The sequence below is a fragment of the Protopterus annectens genome, chromosome 5.part0, assembly GCF_019279795.1.
Source record: "Protopterus annectens isolate FY-2018-M chromosome 5.part0, PAN1.0, whole genome shotgun sequence".
In the NCBI taxonomy this organism is placed as follows: Eukaryota; Metazoa; Chordata; order Ceratodontiformes; family Protopteridae; genus Protopterus; species Protopterus annectens.
Window position 1 is genome coordinate 1,122,411,590 of NC_056735.1, and position 23,192 is coordinate 1,122,434,781.

General features: G+C 39.6%; 1 protein-coding gene across 1 annotated transcript in view; it reads left to right on the forward strand.

The window, feature by feature from the left end:
* Positions 1-411: 411 nt before the first annotated feature.
* Positions 412-23,192, forward strand: part of ZHX2 (zinc fingers and homeoboxes 2) — a 331,049-nt gene continuing 308,268 nt past the window's right edge. The window contains exon 1 of the mRNA XM_044070980.1: positions 412-648. The gene's annotated coding sequence lies outside the window, so the exon portion shown is untranslated. The remainder of the gene's footprint in view (positions 649-23,192) is intronic.

The window sequence follows — 23,192 nt, forward strand, 5'->3', positions numbered from 1 at the left end:
ACTGTACGAAAACATTGTTGCTTAACTTTTACTACCTGGACTAGTTTTAAGACTGACGGAAAGAAAAATGTATTTACACAAGACTCCCAACGGAATCCCCGCCTAGCTCTTATTCAATCCCTCTTTCCAAGCAACCCAAAAAAAGAGAGAGAGAGAGAAAAAAAAAGAAACAAATACGTCATACCTTCGTTTCATGATTATGTCATAACGTGCTAAATGTTAATAAACCTATACCCGCGTGTATATATTTCGCTTCAAACGTATCAAGTGGTGCAGCAAACAGATTAAACAATAAATGCCACACCAACTTATATGTGTCTACTTAATAGTTAGTGAATTAAAACATTTGTTTTTCGATATATGCACCTAGCACCGCACTGACGTTACTAAAATGCGAGGGTCACTGGTCATGCGCGTAGCGGTTCTGTGAGACATTCTCTAAAGATGTTTTCACTAAAACATTGCGAAATCTGAAGCAGACTAAGGGTTTTGATGTTTTACATAGAATCTAGTAAAGGTTATAAGGCAGTTAAAGTGTGGGACGAAGCGGAACTTGTACGTTAAAGTGCTGATGCAGTTTAAGAATCTGGCTGCAACCACAAATGGGAATTCGGGCAGTCTTTACAGCTACTTGGACGAATGATCCCGGTAGGCCTTAACGTGATTTGGGGGAGGGGTCAAGAAGCATTTGGTTGTGAAGTGACAGGTTTAGCACCTTTGCCTTGTAGAGATAACGAGCGAGTTAATAGGGCATGCCAGAAGGAGGGGAGTGATATCGTGGTGGGTGTGTGAAGAAGGCCGTAATGTGGGGAAATAATGTATTTAAAGATTTTGTTTTAACTTTGTAACTTGTTAAACTGTTACATCTTTCCAGTTTTTACGTAAAAACTGAAAAAAGTCTCACGCATCCCAGCTGCGAACATAACGTTATTAAGTTTATACTTCTGACTTGCAAATTTGCCATTTGTGGTTTGCTATTTGCTTTGTATGCTATACAGATTTTGCATTTTTTTCTCCCTTGCACATCAAGGCTAACTAATTTATACTGTGTTTTCCCGGTTTCTGTCTGTGAAAGCAGGTAGTACTTGGCAGTGCACTTGCATTGTAAACACCAAAAGAATCCTGAGTAAATTACCCAGTGTAGTCTTTCAAATGTACAGTGAATTGGAAAAATAAACCATAAGAACTATATTATTGTTAAGGCAAATAACAGCAAAGCTGCCTAAGTAGGTAGGCTGATTTGCAAAGTAAACCGTAAGAATTAAACAAATAAATAAACAAGAATTTTATATTTGTTTATAACTGCGGTGGTGGTGCTGCGGTAGCGTTGTCACCTCACAGCAAGACGTTTTCCTGTTCTATTCTCAACTAAAGCGTCTTCTGTGTGGAGACATGCGTGAATGGGCGTACCTTCGTTGAAGGTTGGGGCTGGCAACTCGGTACGTAAAAATCTGCTGCCAATCATTAGCGGACCGGAGTTCCGCTATGGCGATCCCTAACCGAAAGCCGAAAGATACAGCAACAATTAATAATACTAACACATCTACCCAAGTAGGTATGCTGATATGAAAGGCCCCTTTCATTCAGTGTTTGGTAAATAACTGTTTAGCAAGTCCAGATACATGTAGCAGATGTTTCTTGTCCACGTTCTGACGAAGTGTGAGCATCTTGTACTGTACATTATCAGATCTCCGAATGGAAATACACAATAACAGTGGAATGAAGAATGCATGTAGTCCGTCTGTAGACCAGAATTCATAGATTTCTGTATAGCATTTCATTAGTCAGCGTGGGAAGTAGCTTCTTACAAAAATTAAAGCTGACATGAGTGGCATTACTCATTGTATGGGACAGCTGCCTGTATGACTATGACAACATATGTAGCTTTTGGTAGGAGAAAATGAATGTATACTTTTATTTTGTGGCAGTTTTGTTTACCTGTTTAAAACATAACATGCATTCACATTTTCAAAACTGAACCTACTTTAAGTTGTGTTTTAGAAGTTACTGCCCAGAAACAAGCATTGTTGCCACCTAAGGAATGTATAGTGGGTATTCTTCATTTATTGACTAAATGGGACATTAAAGTTTGTAAACATAAAAGTTTGTTGATAAGGACAGCTTGGCTCATGTAGTCTCTTTTCCAGGTTTCTTGTGCAAAGTGCACGCTGTAGTTAACAAAAAATACTACTCTTTACCCCCCCACACACGCAAAATCGTTATCAGAATGTTTTTATCTTGTACGTTCTTGAACCACATTTATTGTTTATGATTCTACAGATTTTCCAATAAGGTTATTAACATGCACTTACCACTGTCTCTACAGAAGAAGGCCATCTTTTAATGAGATTTGTTCTTATTCTGAAATTATCCAACTGAATCTAATAGACTTTCTGTACCAGTAAGCTTATTACTGAACCAGATTATTGTTTGTCCTCATTGTTTTTTTCCATATTTTATGGTAGTGAGACCTGTGGGGTGAAGTTACTTACATGTGGTAGCTTGGGTGCAGGTACTGCATTTCTCCTTCTTGAGGTATAGGGATGGGGGAACCTCTCCTTACTCAGTAAAACTCTTGTCATCTTCTCTTTCTGTGATATTCTTGTATAATTGTATTGTATTAGCTATTGTATTAATAACTTATTATTGACCTACTGTCCAGCAATGGACCTCCACTCTAGCAATGAATTGTTATTACTTATAAGTCAAATAATGTTGTAGGAGACTCTCCCTCCTCCCAGTTGTTGTTGTTGTTGTTGTTGTCTTTCGGCTTTTTCCCGGTTAGGGGTTGCCACAGCGGAACTCCGGTCCGCTAATGATTGGCAGTAGATTTTGACGAACGCTGAGGTGCCAGCTCGACGTTCAACCTTCAACAAAGGCACGCCCATTTACGAATGTCTGTCAGATGCCCACCCAACCACGGGGAGTACATTGCTTAAATCTGAAATAGTATATCCACACAAATACATCTCTCCGACAAACTGAAAACTACTGCTTAAACAACATCTCAACCAGTCCTGGTCCAGCAAATGCTTATCTCAAGGTGGATACTTTGTGTTCAACATATGATCCTTTCCAAATACTCTTCTTAAATAAAATACATTCAACCTCTCACTGAAATAACAAAACAATTTTTATACATAACTGCTTCTTGTACACTCCACTAAGCTGCACATGGGCTTTCTCTTTAGTAACTCCCACCTCTGTAAAATCTTAGAAAGTATAAATGTAACTACTGTTTGTGTATAAGTGTAAACGGAAAGGTAACTAGTCTGTGTTTAACTGGAACTTAGTATAATGCAGTGTAAGAATGGGGCTTTTTTCCCCGAGCCTCCACTAAAAGTGGGTATTACCCAGTTGGACTTGGTAAATAAAGACAAATAAATAGTCTTGGCTTGTGCTACTAATATGTAATCGTAAAAAGTAATTGCTAGACTTGGATCATATGGTTTCAACTTTTTTTTTTTTTTTTTTTACCAAATGTTATATTTTTGTGATTACTCACTTCAAATGCATATTGTTTTCCTTACAGTTTCAGCTTTTGGCTGGAGCTGTTTACGATTACTTTTGTAACACTTTTGAGAAGAAAATTGTTTTACTGCTTACTTTGTATGTGGACATGATGCCTTTCTTAACCACTTATGTGAGTTTGCCATAAATATGTTAAAATGAATGGATGTGAATGTGTGTTATCTTTGTAAATCCGTGAAAGTTCATTAGAGGTACAACCAAGTATATTACAATATACTTTGGCTAGCTGCTTTGTACATCTTATTCTGAGAGACACATCAATGTACGTCATTATGAAGTCCTACAGTGACTTTTAAAGCAGAACATTTTATTTGTTTAATTAGCTGAAGTTTTTTAACTGGGTTTCTGGACTTGTACTGGACCCTTTTCCATCACTGTCCAGGCCATAAGGTGACACAATGCATACACAGATATGCATTTGCAAATATCCTTAATATGTAATAATTGGAACTTACAAGCATCAGTTGCTAGACTAATATCAATGAAACTGAAACAGTTGAGTGGATGAGTTATAGGTCAGAGTATGGACATAAAGGAAATGTCAGAAGACAGAATCAGATAATTAACAAACACAGTAAATCTAAAGTTATTAGGTTCAGTTTAGAAATGGAAGAGTAAAGGCAGTAATTTTTGCGTGTGTCCCTAAAATAGGAGTATTTAGAGTCTGAACAGGAACTGTTACTTTTTTCTTAAATTGTGAAAGATATGTTAAAGTAGTCATTTGGGCAGGAAGACTATTTGCTGTGGCTGGGTAAAGTTTTATGAGAAATTTTTCATAGATGGTCAAGGAGAAAGAGGTCTGTTTTGTTTGATGGTAGTGCTATTACTTTGAGAATATGAGGGGTTGCATACTTTTAATTTGTAGGCCAAAGGGGGACAGATCTGTCTCATCAAGATGTTTAAAGGTGAGTGTATAAAGGAAGAATTAAAATCTTCCTGGGAGCTGCTTAGCCTTGGAAATAGTGGAATAGTGATGCTGATTAATGCTCACCAGATGAATAAATCTAAGAATCATATTTTCCGTAGTCTGTAATGATGCAGTCTTTCTACCTGTTAAAGGAGCAGTTATAGTTAGGGTGTATTCAGGTCATGGGAGTAATATATTAATAGCAATGGCTGGAGCCTCTACTCTGGCATAATTATGTTGGGAAATTTATAGGCCACCTTGATTTGAAGAGATACTTTGGTTGTAGTACAGTCAGTACGATTTTAAAAAAGAGTGTGTCATCCAATAAAACACCCAGATAGCTTTGCTTTTTGGTGAATGACATAGATTCCAAAACAGTTGCTCTCAGTTAAATCTGTCCTGATTCCAAAAGACTTGCTGTCATGGTAAATGACTTAATTCAGTGTAAGGCCTGCCTATAATTTACACAGGGGGCCAGATTTTAAAAGACCTGTCCTCCGCTTGCTGTCAGTGTAAGTGGTCACTTACACTGAGAGCAAGTCTTTTGAAGTCAGGCCCTAAGTTTCCACAAAGATCTGAAGTAGTGCAAGCTAGTGAAACATATTCTGATAGTTGAGCTGAACAGTCTTCGGTGTTAATTGTGGACGTATATCGCAGGTTAAGGTCTCTTGGGAGCTGTAGATTATGTAGGACCTACAGTTGTAATGCACATTGCATTATTCTTTTATAAAAATATAGTGGTAGAATTTATCATGAGAATACATAGGACATAGTTTGTATTTCATTGCCTCATAGTGGCAGCATCATATTCTAAGCTTTTTCATTTCTGTTTATCATGGGACTGCTTTGTGTCCACAATTGGGAATTCTGTTGTGTAGAGGGGAATAGGAATGGTTTGGATTTTTTTTTTTGCTTTGCTTTGTCTGTTACTAGCAGTGTGTTATGATGACTAGAATTGTGCACTCTGTTTTGCTTTACTACCTTTATATGAGTTAAAATGATGTCAACTGATAGAGATGTTTTTGTAGTGCTGTGAGTAACCTGTACAGACAAAGTCTGTTCTTGTGATGGCTATATAAAATCTTTCACGTATGGGTAATTGATGTTTTTGCATGGAGTTACATGTAGTATGTAAATATGGGGATAAAATTGATTCAAGGTATGCAGAGAAATGTGTATAATTTTATAAAAACAGCTACAATTCTGGAAATTGCAATAAAATTTTAACATGAGCTCTAGTACCTCAGTGTTATTGCCTTCAGAGGAAGTGACATAACAACTTTACATAGTAACAAAACCCTCCCAAAGTAAAACAATTCAGTGATATGCAGCTAACAGCTGCATTGCAGTTAAGATCTTTATTCAGACCAAATAAAAGACTCGTATTAAATTGTATAACAAAACACTTTATTTTGTATCTAAGCATATACTTAACATCACATTCAAATCGTTCCTTATTTTTATAATGATGTACCATGTGACACCCGTGCCCTAGTCCAGCAATCAAGGAGCCTCAGTACTCGCCAGTAACACCAGTGAGGGGCGTCTCATATAGGAGGAAAGGATAACAAATACAGTAAAGTCCAATTTCCCTTAAAAGCACACAGAGATCAGTCAGTCCAGGGCTGGTCGCTCTCTTGCTCTCCAGGTCCCCAATAAGACTCCCCACTGGCTCAGCTATAGGGTCTAGATCTCAGTTTAGTGGGCAAGCTAAAACCTACAGCACCCTGTCTGTCCAACCAGTGCTTCTTATCCCTGCCCAAGTAGCTGACACACACACGCACGCACACACCTTGAGAAGAGTTTATACAACCACATAGACACTCCTGGGGAAGGCTGGTACAGGTTCTCTCCAGCTGTGCCGGTTTTACCCAGACTGTACGGTAGAAATCACTGCCACCACCCAGCTAATATTTATCAGCTACCCAAAGGCCCTTAAAAGGGTTTCCAATTACTACTGTGCAATATTATTATCCAATCGGTATGACAACAACAGAAAAAGCAAAGTGGATCCAAAAATGTGTTCAACAAAAGCAGCAACTCCACAACGCTAGCTGCTAAATCCCACAGTCTAAATCAGCTTCAAAAGGATGCAGTAAACCAGCTGTATTTCATAAAAACAAAGTTGTTTATTGACAAAGAAGGTTGAGCGCTTTCACTCGCTATGCGAGCTTCTTCAGAACGACAATAAATTCCTTAATAGTCCTTTAAATACTACATTTGGTGCCAAAATTGCCTGGCTAATAAAATACAATAAAATGAATTAAATACAAACCATGTTAAATCCTAATAAACATATTTTATAATGTGCTATATTAAAACCCTATATTAATCAGTGATCTAACAACAATACTGATTTGATTGAAATAAAATAATTTATTCCAGGGTAATTAGTAGCTTCAGTATAAATTTGCCACCATAGTTCCCTATAGGCTAAATAATTTTTGTAGTTGCCTCCTCTGGGATTTTGCTTAACTATTTCAATGATGGCAAATTTTAAAAAATGATCTGTACCCTGTTCAATAATATGCCTACTAAGGGCATTTCTAGTATCCTTCTTCCTTATACAATATAAATGAGAATAAATTCTTTGTCTAAATTGACGTTCTGTCTTACCTATATAATAAGACTGACAGTACTGACAAACTGCAATATATACTAACATTGTTGATCTACAATTACCTTTTGAAAAGAATATCTTGGTTCGGTTATTATTATCTAACATAATGGTGCTGCTTTCAAGAATAGATGAACATTGGTGGCAAGTACCACATTTAGATGTATGGCACTCTCCATATGTGCCACACCTAACTTCACATTGTAAAATATTTTTCAGATTTCTACCCATTTTGTAAACAAAAATGGGTTTACTACCTAGCTTTTTTGCTGTGTCTTGGTTCGATGTTAAAATTTGCCAATTCTTAATAATGGTATTTTTCACAGCATGACAATAAGGACTATATTCTATTATAAGAGCTGTATTATAACTATCCAACATATTGTTAGAATTCGGTTTCTCTTTAATATTATTCTTGGGTTCTACTGATGTTGTACAATTATCCGAACCAATACTCTGTGTAGAATTTAATCCCAACAAAGGTATGTATTTTTTCCCCCATTGATTTGTTACATAGGAGGCTATGTCATCTAAGATCTTCGTACCATATCCTCTGTCATAGAAAAGAGACTTGATTAGTGAAATCTCCTCCATCATATCAGAGTAACCGGATGTCATTCTTACAGCTCTTAATTATTAAGAATTGGCAAATTTTAACATCGAACCAAGACACAGCAAAAAAAGCTAGGTAGTAAACCCATTTTTGTTTACAAAATGGGTAGAAATCTGAAAAATATTTTACAATGTGAAGTTAGGTGTGGCACATATGGAGAGTGCCATATATCTAAATGTGGTACTTGCCACCAATGTTCATTTATTCTTGAAAGCAGCACCATTACGTTAGATAATAATAACCGAACCAAGATATTCTTTTCAAAAGGTAATTGTAGATCAACAATGTTAGTATATATTGCAGTTTGTCAGTACTGTCAGTCTTATTATATAGGTAAGACAGAACGTCAATTTAGACAAAGAATTTATTCTCATTTATATTGTATAAGGAAGAAGGATACTAGAAATGCCCTTAGTAGGCATATTATTGAACAGGGTACAGATCATTTTTTTAAATTTGCCATCATTGAAATAGTTAAGCAAAATCCCAGAGGAGGCAACTACAAAAATGATTTAGCCTATAGGGAACTGTGGTGGCAAATTTATACTGAAGCTACTAATTACCCTGGAATAAATGATTTTATTTCAATCAAATCAGTATTGTTGTTAGATCACTGATTAATATAGGGTTTTAATATCGCACATTATAAAATATGTTTATTAGGATTTAACATGGTTTGTATTTAATTCATTTTATTGTATTTTATTAGCCAGGCAATTTTGGCACCAAATGTAGTATTTAAAGGACTATTAAGGAATTTATTGTCGTTCTGAAGAAGCTCGCATAGCGAGTGAAAGCGCTCAACCTTCTTTGTCAATAAACAACTTTGTTTTTATGAAATACAGCTGGTTTACTGCATCCTTTTGAAGCTGATTTAGATTGTGGGATTTAGCACCTAGCGTTGTGGAGTTGCTGCTTTTGTTGAACACATTTTTGGATCCACTTTGCTTTTTCTGTTGTTGTCATGCCGTCATCTCGCAGTTCTACAAGCAGCACCTTACCCGATGATGGTAAGGAAATTTCTGACCTCCGAGCTGAGGTGGCGTCCTTACGCGGGGAGGTGTCTAAAATTTTGGAGATTATCAGTAAACTAGGAGGCGAACCGAAGTGGTGGCCCAGTCAAAAACGGATTTCACCTTTAGAGTGTGGTGACACTGGTCTGCGTAGAGCACGTAGACAATCACACAATGAACAGTTAAACATTAGTTCTGGGAATATACTGGTAGCCGAGGCACCATCTACATCTTCACCCGACATACCTAATGGCCAAGGTAATAATCCAGTGACGACTCAGGCGATAGATTTGCCAGGAACATTGGGACCTTCGGAGAACATTAGAACTGACTTATCCAACTTTACATTTGATTTCTCCTTTGGTAATTTTGCGGACGAAGCAAAACGCACAGGAACAAGACCGAAAAGGACTCAACCAGTACGCACATATGCACATGTCTCTGGTGAGACCATTAATTCTAAAGGTACTGTTCCAGTTAATATCAAGCAAAATTATCAGTGCATAGACAAAAATAGATTCAAAGAGAATGCTTTACAAGATTTTATGGACTATGACTGTAAATTTGATAATGTACAAGCTGGTATGTCGCAAAATGCTAACCATGTTCGTAAAGGAACTTTGAAAGATCATATTTTCCTTTTCGGCAAAAAGTTGAATACCATTAATGCATTAAAACTTGATAATGCGTATTTAAGTTTTTGTATTACTGCTAACATTGTCCCAATGGGTCTAAGATTTTTTAAAAAACCCATGGGTATTGATGTCAATATGGATGTTGAAAAGGAATTTAATGCTTTATTTGATACCTTTGGTTCACAATATATGAAACTTCTTATTAAACATAACGATATGAAGTTATGTAAAAATATAGCAGAAGTAGAGAATTTGAATAACATTATCACACAAGATTTAGCATTTCCTCAATGGGAAAAACTTTATTTTAAACAATTTACGGTAGCGGAAGACAGAGCCAAAAAAGCATTTGACCGGAAGTACAAAAAAATTACACGAGATAAGGAACAGTATAGGAGAAACGTCAGTTACAAATGGGGGAGTCAGTCAACTGATATTGAATCAGACAAGTACGATATGTATTCAGACCATTATGACAATGTACACAATTCTGAGCAGGATTTTTACTCACATCCGAGGCAAAAATATCAGATGAATTGGAGAAAGGAAAAAGAGATAGGATATACAAATTGTTCGTTGGACAACAAGACGAACATTTCAACTAACACTAAATCAGATAAAATAATTGTAGTAGACAAAGTGGTTAGTATGTATAAAATTTTTTAAATATTTAATTACAGCAATGTTTCATTAGAGACAGGCCACTTCAGTTTATTGTCCAAGGGTTTAAAATTCATACCGACCCCCAAATTTAGGATGGTGGACACCATACTTGATATTAAAAAATATATTAGGAAGTTGAATCTAGTAATGATGTTTAACAACTCAGTTAGTACAGAAGCACACAGTAACAGACGCCTCAAGAAGAACAGTACATTTGTACCCGTAGGTAATCCAGTAGTTACTTGTTTTGAGAACCAGGTTACAAAGGATATTTACAGTTTGAACAGAAATGTTACCAAAAAGAAACACACAACCCATAAGTACAACCTTACAAAAGATGAACATCAAGTGTTAAATGAATTAACAACTGATCCAGCTATTAGAATAATGAAACCCGACAAGGGAGGCGGGATAGTCATATTTGATGCTACTTCTTACAGTGCACACATTCATAACATCCTTCATAGTTCAGGCAGTTATTCTGTATCTTCAGTTAACGAAGTTAATATTGCATATCGAAGGATTGACATGTACTTAGAAGAATATATGTTACAGCAAAGGATTTCAGAAGAGCTTTATGAATTTATGTCAGTAGAGCATCCTACCCTCCCTATTATGGTGGGGATTCCCAAGGTTCATAAAGATCATATCAACCCACCCTTTCGCCCGATTATATCGGGCAGTAAATCTAAAACTTTCAATATAGATGTGGTTTTAGACACTAAGTTGAAACCCATATATAACGTTTTGAACCACTTGGTAAAAGATTCTTGGGATTTTTTAAAAAAACTACCCAGTCAACATCAAAAAAGTCAACTTATTATTTAGTTCTATCGATGTTATTGACTTATTCAGTTGTATACCGATGGATGAAGGGTTAGAGGCATTCTCGAGAAGTCTGAGGAAATATACACAACTGAGTTGGGATGAAATATCTTTGTACACTGATCTTATGAGTATAGTACTGGAAAATAACTTCATTTATTATGAAGGGGAGATCTTCAAGCAAACTAGGGGGGTGGCAATGGGAGCGGCTTGCGCTCCCCTTTTCGCCAACCTAGTTATGCTGGATTGGGAGGTGAATCAGGTTTTCAACTGTTCATACTATAAGTATATCGCATACTATTCACGTTTCTTAGACTATATATATATTTTATGGAAAGGTGAGGTCACACAATTTGAGTTGTTCATTGGATATTTGAACACCAGTAGTAGCTTTTTGAAATTCACTTCTGTTCATAATAGTGTAGGTGTACCGTACTTAGACACACTTATTAGGTTGGATAGTATGGATTTTAAATCTACAGTATACAGGAAGTCAACCTTTACTAATTCATATTTAGATTACAACAGTTATCATCCTACAAATATGAAAAGAAATATTTTTAAAGGACAATGTATAAGAGCTGTAAGAATGACATCCGGTTACTCTGATATGATGGAGGAGATTTCACTAATCAAGTCTCTTTTCTATGACAGAGGATATGGTACGAAGATCTTAGATGACATAGCCTCCTATGTAACATATCAATGGGGGAAAAAATACATACCTTTGTTGGGATTAAATTCTACACAGAGTATTGGTTCGGATAATTGTACAACATCAGTAGAACCCAAGAATAATATTAAAGAGAAACCGAATTCTAACAATATGTTGGATAGTTATAATACAGCTCTTATAATAGAATATAGTCCTTATTGTCATGCTGTGAAAAATACCATTATTAAGAATTGGCAAATTTTAACATCGAACCAAGACACAGCAAAAAAGCTAGGTAGTAAACCCATTTTTGTTTACAAAATGGGTAGAAATCTGAAAAATATTTTACAATGTGAAGTTAGGTGTGGCACATATGGAGAGTGCCATACATCTAAATGTGGTACTTGCCACCAATGTTCATCTATTCTTGAAAGCAGCACCATTACGTTAGATAATAATAACCGAACCAAGATATTTTCAAAAGGTAATTGTAGATCAACAATGTTAGTATATATTGCAGTTTGTCAGTACTGTCAGTCTTATTATATAGGTAAGACAGAACGTCAATTTAGACAAAGAATTTATTCTCATTTATATTGTATAAGGAAGAAGGATACTAGAAATGCCCTTAGTAGGCATATTATTGAACAGGGTACAGATAATTTTTTTAAATTTGCCATCATTGAAATAGTTAAGCAAAATCCCAGAGGAGGCAACTACAAAAATTATTTAGCCTATAGGGAACTATGGTGGCAAATTTATGCTGAAGCTACTAATTACCCTGGAATAAATGATTTTATTTCAATCAAATCAGTATTGTTGTTAGATCACTGATTAATATAGTGTTTTAATATAGCACATTATAAAATATGTTTATTAGTATTTAACATGGTTTGTATTTAATTCATTTTATTAGCCAGGCAATTTTGGCGCCAAATGTAGTATTTAAAGGACTATTAAGGAATTTATTGTCGTTCTGAAGAAGCTCGCATAGCGAGTGAAAGCGCTCAACCTTCTTTGTCAATAAACAACTTTTTTTTTATGAAATACAGCTGGTTTACTGCATCCCTTTGAAGCTGATTTAGACTGTGGGATTTAGCAGCTAGCGTTGTGGAGTTGCTGCTTTTGTTGAACACATTATCCAATCGGTAGTAAAACTAAATAGTCAAGGCTTGTTAGTGACTTGGTACAGGATCACTATATACATGCAATGTACTCTTAGAGCTTAACCTGTCTCTACACAAAACAGCCACAGTTGAAAGGTTTTAAAATATTTATTAAGAAATAATAAAAACACAACGATAATTTTTACTACACAGTGCTAGTCAAGAGTTCAGAGATCACAGAGAAATACTTAAAATAATTCAGTAGTACAGTTCTGACATTACAGAAAAACAGTCTAATCAGTCTAATCTTTCTAGTTTCTAGCTATTTGTAAGAGAAAACACAAGTCTAAGGTAAACTTGCATATAGAGCAAAGGCAGAGTGCTGATGAGATGGATGGTCAAGACAAAAATGCTTAATGCTCTCTGTTTTTAAAATCACATTCCTGGTTCAGGATACATCATTCTTCACTCTTTTCCCAGGCTGACAGGAACTGCATTTACATTCTTTAGTAAGCTCACACGAGGTCAGGAAGCGAAGCCATAAAGGACATTTATGCATGCAAATACTGGCCATTAACTCTGCCATAAAACAATAGCAAGAATTCCTTTGGCTAGGCTGGCGGCCTTCATCTATCTTCACATATCTCCCCCCTCCCCCCTGGAGAACTCGGGCTAGTTTTTGAAGTGACCCTTGAGAAACGTTGCTTGAGGGAGTTAGGTCTGTCTGAGAATACCTCACCCTGTTCCCTGTCTTGAGAGCCCATCTGCATTGGCATTGCTAATCCCACTGCAGTGCTGCATGGACATATATGCTTGCAACCCTAGGCTTCATCTAAGCAACTTGGCATTTTGCTGGCTGGCTCTGTTTAACCATGTTAGGGGGTTGTGATCTGTTATAACAGTGAATTTCCTTCCATACAGATAAGGCTGAAGTTTCTGCAGTGCCCACACTATCGCTAGACATTAATTTTCTACAGCTGCATAGCATTCCTCCCTGGGTTGGAGCCTATGACTGAGATAAACCACTGGGTGCTCTTCCCCCTCTGAAGAAATCTGGCTAAGTACAGCCCCCACCCCATGGTTCAAAGCATCCACCTGCATAACAAATTCTTCGCTGTAGTCTGGACTGGCTACCACAGGGGGTCCTCCCAAAGCTTATTTGAGCTTCTGGAATGCCTGCTCACATGCTGGGATCTACAATACCTTATTTGGCCTGTTCTTCCTTGTCAGGTCTGTGAGGGGAGCAGCTGTGGTACTATAACTGGGGACGAACTTTCTGTAATAGGTTCACAGGTTCATACTAGGCTATCTGCCCTAGGGCATTTATAAGCCTAGCCAGATTGTGTTTGGCTTTCGCCACCCATTTTAAATTTATTTTGCTATGCCCTTTTTCGAGGTTAGTATACTGTGCCTCTGTGACGCAGAAGTGATACCCGGGGTAAACCTACGATCTCCCATCCACTCATCAAGATTCCTCTTGAAGAGAGTCAATGAGTGGGATTTTATTCCAGAGTGAAGGGAGCCTCTGGCTTATGAATCTGTCCCTCCAGCATGTCCTATTTATTTCAGTGCTGAGGTTCAAGTCTCTCGAGCGCGTAGCTCGATGGGATTTGGATTTTCTGAGGTGCAGCATGTCCATTAATTCCGGGTTGGACATGGCTTTATATGTCAGGCACAGATCACCTCTGAACAGGCAGTATGCCACTGAGTAGAGCTGGAGTTTTTTTAACCGGGCAGCATATGGCATCTGTTTGAGCCCTTTGATCCTCTTGGTGAGGTACTTTTGGGGTCTTTCCAGTTGCTGCAGGTGTCTGGTAAGGTACATCCCAAAAGGGGCATTGTACTCAATTATGGGCCTGATGAGGGATGAGTAAAGAGGCACGATGACATCCCCTGATCTAGATGTGAATCCGTTCATGATTAGGTGGGCTATATAAAATGTTTTTCTAACCACTTTGGCCACGTGGTTGTCAAATGAGAGATTGCTATCAACTTGGGTCCCCAGGTCCCTAATTACTTCTTCTGTACTTAATGGATTACCACCTATGTGGTAATTTGTGGGCACTTTGTTTTTGCCAAAGGGGATGACTATGCACTTTTTGGCATTTAGCTTGAGGCCATGGCTCTGGCACCAGTTGTCTGTTTCTATGAGGCCCTTTTGGAGGATGCTTGTGTCGACTGGAGAGTCGATTATGGCGCCCAGTTTGCAGTCATCTGCGAACTTGGTCAGCCACAGTCCTTCTGTGTTGGCCTGTACCTCCGAGAAATATATACCGAACAAGAGAGGTCCCAGGACTGAGCCTTGTGGGACACCACTTGTAACTGGTTTGGAGTCTGACATGGCTCCAGCAATTCTAACCATGTGGGTTCTGTCCTTGAGCCAGTTTGCAATCCATTTAGTGACATAGGAGTTTATATTTAAGCTGGTGAGCTTATCTATAATGCCCGAGTGAGGTATTGTATCGAAGGCTTTTGCGAGGTCCAGGTAGGCTGTGTGGACCATCTTCCCCTAGTCAGTGGCCTTGGTGACTGTTTCAGAGAAATCAACCAGGTTTAAGAGGCAGGATCTGCCCTTAACAAAGCCGAACTGGGTAGGATCCAGTGTTTGTAGGTCCCCAATATCTTTATTTATGAGGTCCATGATGATCCTTTCCATAGCTTTGCAGACCAAGCTAGTCAGGCTTATGGGGCGATAGTTTCCAGGATCCGTTGAGGCACCACCTTTATGGAGAGGGACCACTGTTGCTGTACGCCACTCTTTGGGCACATATCCTGTAGTAAGGCTGAGATTGAACAGTAGTTTTATGTTTGGGTTTAGCTCTTCTTGGAGTTCATGTAGGACGCAGCCCGGGACACCATCTGGTCCCATTGATGCTGTGTTTTTTGCTTTGGAGAGGGCGGCTCTTACCTGAGCATCTGAGATGTCAGGGGGGCAGCACTCTGCTGGGATAGATATTTGCCCTTTTGGTGGGGAGGGGGGGGGAGAAGTTTGCGCTGAACCTGTCAGCTAGGATGTCCTAGTCCATAGAATACCCTGCTGTCCCTAAAAATACCCTCACCTGCTTTTTAGTAACAGGTGCAGGCCTGCCTGAATGGCTTCAACTTTGGCAGGTTCTGGCCATATCTTACCTCTCCACACTCTATGTCCTAGGTAGGAGAATTCTGCCATACCCACCTGACATTTGCTCGGCTTAATGGTCAGGTCTGCCCTCTGTAGTCTGCCCAGCACCTCCTTGACATGCTGAAGGTGCTCTGGCCAGGAATGGCTATAGATGGTATTATCATCTAGGTAAGCAAGAGCAAACCCTCCTGCCCCCTGCCAGGATATGATCTCCCAGCCTCTGGAAAGTTGTTGGGGCATTCTTCATCCCAAAGGGCATCTTTGTGAACTCATACAAGCCAAAAGGAGTCACGAAGGCTGACCTCTCTAGCACTGGGAGTCAAGGGCGGCTGCCAGTAACCCTTGGTAAGATCAATGGTTGTAAAATACGTAGCCCCACCCAGCTGCTCTAGGGCCTCATCTGTCCTAGGCATGGGGTAAGCATCTGACTCTGAGTAACTATTTAATTTTCTGTAGTCCACACAGAACCTGGTGCTGCCATCCTTCTTTGGCACCAGTACCACTGGGCAGGCCCAGGGACTGTTGGACTCTTGAATCATCCCTAGTTCCAACATCTCCTGTACCTCCTCCCTCAGAGTCTGTTTGACTCTCTCAGGCACTCTGATAGGCCTTTTGGGGTCCTGTAGTCACCTGGTGCTGCTGGGACATTGCTACCCCTTTCACTGAGGTGTCTGCCCGAGCCTCACTGAGGAGACCAGTCACCAGATCTCCCTCAGACTCCTTCTGCAGTCTACTGCAAATGCTCAGCACAAGGGCCTCCCTATCATGGTAAGGTTTCATCATGTTAACGTGGTAAAATTTGTGCCCCTGCCTTCTGCCTAGCAGTTCCACCATGTAGTTAACATCACTTACCTTTCTTACCACCTTGTAGGGTCCCTCCCAAGCTGCTTGCAGTTTGTTGTGTCTGACAGGAATGAGAACCATTACCTGCTGCCCCACAGCATACTCTCTAGCTCGAGCATTCCTGTCATACCACACCTTTTCTGTTGTTGGGCTTCTGCCAGGTTCTCCTGGGCCAAGCCCATGACTTCCCTGAGCCTTGTCCTGAGATTTAGGACGTATGCCACAACAGACTCCTTGTGAGACTCGCACTCACCTTCCCACTCATTTTGAATTAAATCTAGAGGTCCCCTCACCATATGCCCGTATAGCAACTTGAAGGGTGAAAAACCTGTGGATTCCTGGGGAACCTCTCAGTAAGCAAACAACAGATGGGGCAGATATTTCTCCCACTCCCTCTTAAACTGATCTGCAAATGCCCATAGCATGGACTTGATTGTAGAGTTTAACCTCTCAACAAGACCATTAGTGTGGGGATGGCAGGGGGTGGTCTTCATGTGCTTCACCCCACAAGACTTCCACAGACATGCCAGCAGGTCTGACATGAAATTGGCACCTCTGCCAGTCAGTATTTCTTGTGGGAAACCTACCCTGCTGAAAATCTCTAACAACGCATTTGCCACCTTCTCTGCCTCAATGGAGGACAAAGCCACTGCCTCAGGATATCGTGTAGCATAATCCACTACCACTAAGATATACTTTTTCTCTGTGGAACTTGGGGTACTCAGAGGACCCACAATATCCATAGCTACCCCCTGAAATGGCTCCTCAATCACAGGCAGAGACATCAAAGGAGCTCTCACCTTGTCTCCTGCCTTGCCTAGTTTTTGGCACTGCTCTCAAGTCCTGCAGTACCCTGCTACATCTCTGGAAATTCCAGGCCAGTAGAAGTTCTGCATAATACACCTCTTTGTACGTTTTATGCACATATGACCTGCAAAGGGAATATCATGGGGTATGGCTAGAAGTGCCAGATGGTAGGCTGTAGGCACTACCAACTGCTGTACTCTCTCACCTTCTAACCCTCCCTCAGGGGTCCACTCTCTGTATAGTAACCCTTTGTCCCAGTATACAGATTCCCCCTTTCCTTGAGAATCAGGTGCTTCCCTAGCTACCTGCCTCAGGCCTTGCAATGTAGGGTCTGAGAGCTTTGCCTATCTCCGCTCTCTCCTTGTAACCCTTCCCAGCTCCCCTTCTACAGGTAGTCTGGCATCTTCTGACAGTGGTGCCTCACTGTCACCCTGGGTACTACTACTCACCTCTACCTTTGCAGTTACTCTGCCCAGGGGACCATCAGTACCCCAAGCAGCTGCGGCTTACCTTCAGTCTCACTGCTACAGGATAGCTCCCTCCCTGAAGTAACCACCTCACCAGTCCTGGCTGCAAATATGCAGTCTGTCTGGGTCTCCCCCAGACTACCAAACTTATTCGCTTGTCTTCAAGCCTGACTGTGTGTAACTGCACAAGCATATGGTACTGCCTCATCCAAATCCTTCCCTATCAGGACATCTGCAGGATGGTAGTGCGGTACCGCTGTTGTGTCAAGGCAACCTACTATTGGCATTGTGTCTTTCCCACTTAACTGGCTCCCTCACCTTTTGTTCGCCTCTGTGGACACCTGTATGCCAGATGACCCCACTAGTTGCATTCAAAACATTTAACCCTAGCTGCTGGACGTGTAACTGGACTAGTGGCTTCCCCTGCTACTGGCAGATTCTGTTGGGGCAGTCTGTGCTGCCCACCATGTGCTTCTTTAGACCCATGAGCAGTACTGGGGGTCCCTTTCCTCTGCAGGGCTGCCCTGCTTGCCAGGTATAGGTCTCCCTTCTTCCCCAATTCATCTGAAGTAGCACATTTCCTGAGGACATGAGGATCTGGTTAGCTGATTGACAAAGTGCTAAGGGCTTGTTCCCTCACCAAAAGGTCTGCCAGCCCTTCAAAAGTGGTGAACTGACATCCACTCACCCACCTATGTTAATAAGTGCACAGTTCAGCAACATATTCACACACACTGTCATCTGCCTTGCATCTATACTCACGAAACCTTTTCCTGTACATTTCAGGTGTTAGCTTAAACAATTCTAACAAGTGATTTCTAACAGCAGTACACACGGGTCTATATTAGATCATCGAAGTGTTAATACTTAGAATGGTCTAATATCGACCCGAAAACAGCGAACGCTGAAAATAGCGAAGCTGCAGATAACCAAATTTTTTCTAGGGACATAATTCGGTTGTCCCTTTCTGTGGCTTCGCTATTTTCAGCACTGTGGTGGAAAGTTACGGGTTGGGTTCAGGTAAGTGTATGATTGTGTGGACGTTAGGGTTAGGGCACGGGTGAGGTGAGTGACTAACCTTAGGGTTAAGGATAGTGGATAGATAATCCTGTATGTACAGTTTAGTGTAGGGTTAGATGTAGGATTTTAAGTGCATGTGTGTGGATTGCTGTTTTTTTTGTGTGTGTGTGTGTGTGTGTGTGTGTGTGTGTGTGTGTGTGTGTGTGTGTGTGTGTGTGTGTGTGTGTGTGTGTGTTTCTCAGAACAGTGAATTTTTTCCCAGGGAAAAAAAAATTGCTGTTCTGAGCTTTTGATGTTTTTAGATTTCGTGGTTAGAAGTTCAAGGTTGTTGTATTAGATGATGTGCTGTTTCGTTGAACTGATATAGACCCATCCAAACATGCAACATCAGACATTTTTTGACAAAACAGTTACAGCTTTACCATGGAGTAAGGGGGTCAGGAACCATACCCAGAGCCTTTGGTCAACACTATACTGTTTGCATACCCTCTCAAACATATGAATGAAACTATCAAAATTATCCCCCTCTTTAAACTGCGGAAGAAATTTACTGACCTTTTGTGCTTCTGGGGTCCAGTTACTCCCCTCCCCCATTACTTCCATGACTCTGGTGAAGAGTCAGCATTTCCCTCTCATGCCTCTTCTGCTGCTCCTTTTCGCCGGCTTCTATCTCCAAATGCCTGGCCTCCAACTCAAGTCTCTTTAGCTCCATATGTTTGTCTCTATTTGTATGTCTGTTTGGGGCTTTTCCCCTCGGGTCTCCACTGAAAAAGGGTAATTCTTACCCAGCTGGACCAACCCGGTTAACAAATGCAAATAAAATAAATAAATAAATATGGATTTTTAAGTCCTCTGCAGAAAGGTTGAGCTGTCCATTCTCCAAGGGTATTATATCTCCACTATCAGTCTGATTGTCCTCCTGGTTGCCGTTTTCAGCTATAACCAAGGCTGCAATCAGGTCTGCCTTAGTCAGGTTTCCATGCACCAGTCCCCTAGCCTGGCACATCTTGGCCAGCTGGCTCCTTGTCTGCTTTCCATACTCTCCTGCTGACATGCTGCCTGCTCACCCTGACTAACTAAGCTAACAAAATAAATAAAACAATTGTGATCTAAACTCTTGAGTATTCACTGCATGACTGACAAGCCAGTGAGTATTTGCCAACCAGTTAATATGTGATGTGGATATCCCACCACTGCCAAGCAATTAATATGTGATGCCCGTGCCCTGGTCCAGCAATCAAGGAGCCTCAATCCTCACCACTAACACCAGTGAGGGGCATCTCCTATAGGAAGAAAGGATAACAAATACACACAGTAAAGTGCAATTTCCCTTAAGAGCACACAGAGATCACAGTCAGTCCGGGGCTGGTAGCTCCCTTGCTCTCCAGGTCCCCAATAAAACTCCCCACTGGCACAGCTATAGGGTCCAGATCTCAGCTTAGTGGGCAAGCTAAAACCTCAGTGCCCTCTCTGTCCAACCAGTGCTTCGTGTCCCTGCCCAAGTAGCTGACCCCCCACACACACACACACACACATACACTTTGAGAAGAGTTTATAGAACCACACAGACACTCATGGGGAAGGCTGGCACAGGTTCTCCAGCTGTGCACCTTTTACCCAGACTATATGGTAGAAATCACTGCCACCACCCAGCTAATATTCATCAGCTACCCAAAGGCCCTTAAAAGGATGTCCAATTATTACTGTGCAATATTATTATCCAGTTGGTAGTATAACTAAACAGTCAAGGCTTATTAGAGTGATTTGGTACAGGATCACTATATACATGCAATGTACTCTTAGAGCATAACTTATCTCTACACAAATCAGCCACAGTTGAAAGGTTTTAAAATATTTAATAATGAATAATAAAAAACACAAAACAATACTTTTTACTACGCAGTGCGAGTTCAGAGATCACAGAGAAATACTTAAAATAATTCTGTAGTACAGTTCTGACATCACAGAAAAACATAGTCTAATCTTTCTAGTTTCTAGCTATTTCTAAGAGAAAACACAAGTCTCAGATAAACTTACATAAAGAGCAAAGGCAGAGTGCTGATGATTTGGATGGTCAAGACAAAAATGCTTAATGCTCTCTGAATCTGTCTGCTTTTAAAATCGCATTCCTGGTTCACATTACATCATTCTTCACACTTTTCTGGGTTCGTAGGCTAACTGGAACTACATTTACATTCTTTAGTAAGCTCACCCCAGGTCAGGAAGCAAAGCCATAAAGGACATTTATGCATGCAAATTCAGGCCATTAACTCTGGCCTTAAAACAATAGCAAGAATTCCTTCACCTAGATAGGCCGGAGCCAACTTTAAAGATCAAAGACAGTCATAAAATGCTTGACTTAGCTTCCTTACAGCAGAGTGCACTGTTGTTACATTTTTTTAGTTCTACATGTAACACTATTTTTACCATTTAAGACAACAAGCCTGTGGTTTACACTAATATTTACAGGTGATAGAATTATCTCCAAAATTCTGTCTGGCTAGGCTAGCAGCCTTCATCTGTCTTCACCCAGCCTTCACATACCACGCCAGTTTTAATTTCACTATAGTCAGAATGTTGACAATTAAAAGAAAAGTTCCACAAGAGGGCAGTCTAAATGTTGTTTTAATGTTCCCGTTGAAAGTTGTTTTGAACCGTCCAAAGTAAGTGAAACCACATGGGCCTTGAATTAAATGTACCACATTTTTGGTGGTGCAAAACTGTACATTGTGAAGTTTAACTTTAATGTTATTTATTGTAATAAAATTGCCTCTAGCTATGAGTGAACATATGCTACACACACACACACACACACACACACACACACACACACACACACACACACATATGTTTACGGCACCCACTCCAGAATTATTTCTTTAGGACATTTGTAAGTGACAATGCCCAACCAAATCTTGTATACTAATTCCTTTAGAAAAGGAATCAACAACTTGTTTAGGCAAAATGTCTGTCAGTGTTTCATTTTCTATTAACTTGGGTCACTTTTTTCACAATCCCATTCCCATACAAATCAACAGAGCAAGTACAATGTTGCATAAAAATGAAAATAGTCTTTAATCTGTTATTAAAATATCTTTTATCAGTGTAAATTATACTATTCTAGCTGCATTACAAGAGTGCTAATGAGCATTTCATATCTCAGCTGGTTCATAGCCTTTGCTTAAAAAAGCTTATTAAAATTGAAGCATCCCAAAAGGTCCACCTGATTAATACAGTTTCTGCAGTCTGTAATGAACTTACCATATGGTAACGGTGAAGTTAAATGGATTGGATGATTATCTTTGCTATGCAAAAATGTATTGGCATCATTGTCATTACAATATAACTTACTTCTAATTTGATTGTCTTGTGCTCCATAAAAAATTAAATCCAGATAATGTAATCTCTCTTTACTAATAGTACAACTTAACTTAAAATGTTTACTGTTCTAACTTTCATAAAAATGTGCTAAAAAAGGTTTGTCTCCTCCTTAGTATGAATAACAGGTCAGCTGTGTATCTAATATAAAGAATCACCTGATCCTGACAAATATACCATAGTTTCAAAAAGGCCCATTAATAAATTTTCAGAAGAAAGTACAAAACAAACACCCATTACTGTACAACATTTTTATGTAAAAATTTGTTCATGAAAAAGAAGTGTAATTCAAATAAAAAGTCACTCTCAGACATAAGAAGCAGAAGGGCTGGAACCCCAGAATATATAATTTCATGTTCACTACATCAGTACAGTGTTTGAGGAGGGATGTACGTTTTAAGTTGCTGTATGCTACTAGGGTGAGTATTTCATGTGGATGACTATGTGAGTTTTACTCATATGTACACTTGAGTGATCCCATTGCTCTAGTGTATTTCTTTTTACTTGGCAATAAACTATAAAGAGTGATACCATGTAATATGTTTTTGAATTCACACTGAAGTTGTATACTAGATTGCTAAATGTTTGCTATGTATCATCAGCAAAGTGCATTTCTCCACCCATTCCCCTCTCTTCAATTCCATATAGTGCTGTACAGTCGCCATCTGTCTGGCTCCAGTCTTTTCAGCAGTGACTGTGTGAGACTATTCCCACAGTCCATCATCATTAGTTCACTTGTCTCCTCCTGCCCAGTACAGATAGTATGTGGTGTGGGGTGTTCCTGTCTTGCTCTCTGTGTATGATATAAAATATATATGCATGTATATACAGCATTTGAAGCATTTTGCTGGGTATTTATTTATTTATTTTACATTTGCTGACCGGGAGTGTCTGCCTGAGCTGACGCCCTTTTTCAGCAGAGGCCCAGGGAGAAAAGCTCCAGTACATACTTAATAACTACATGGTACAAGTTAAAAAAAAGCAAAAAAAA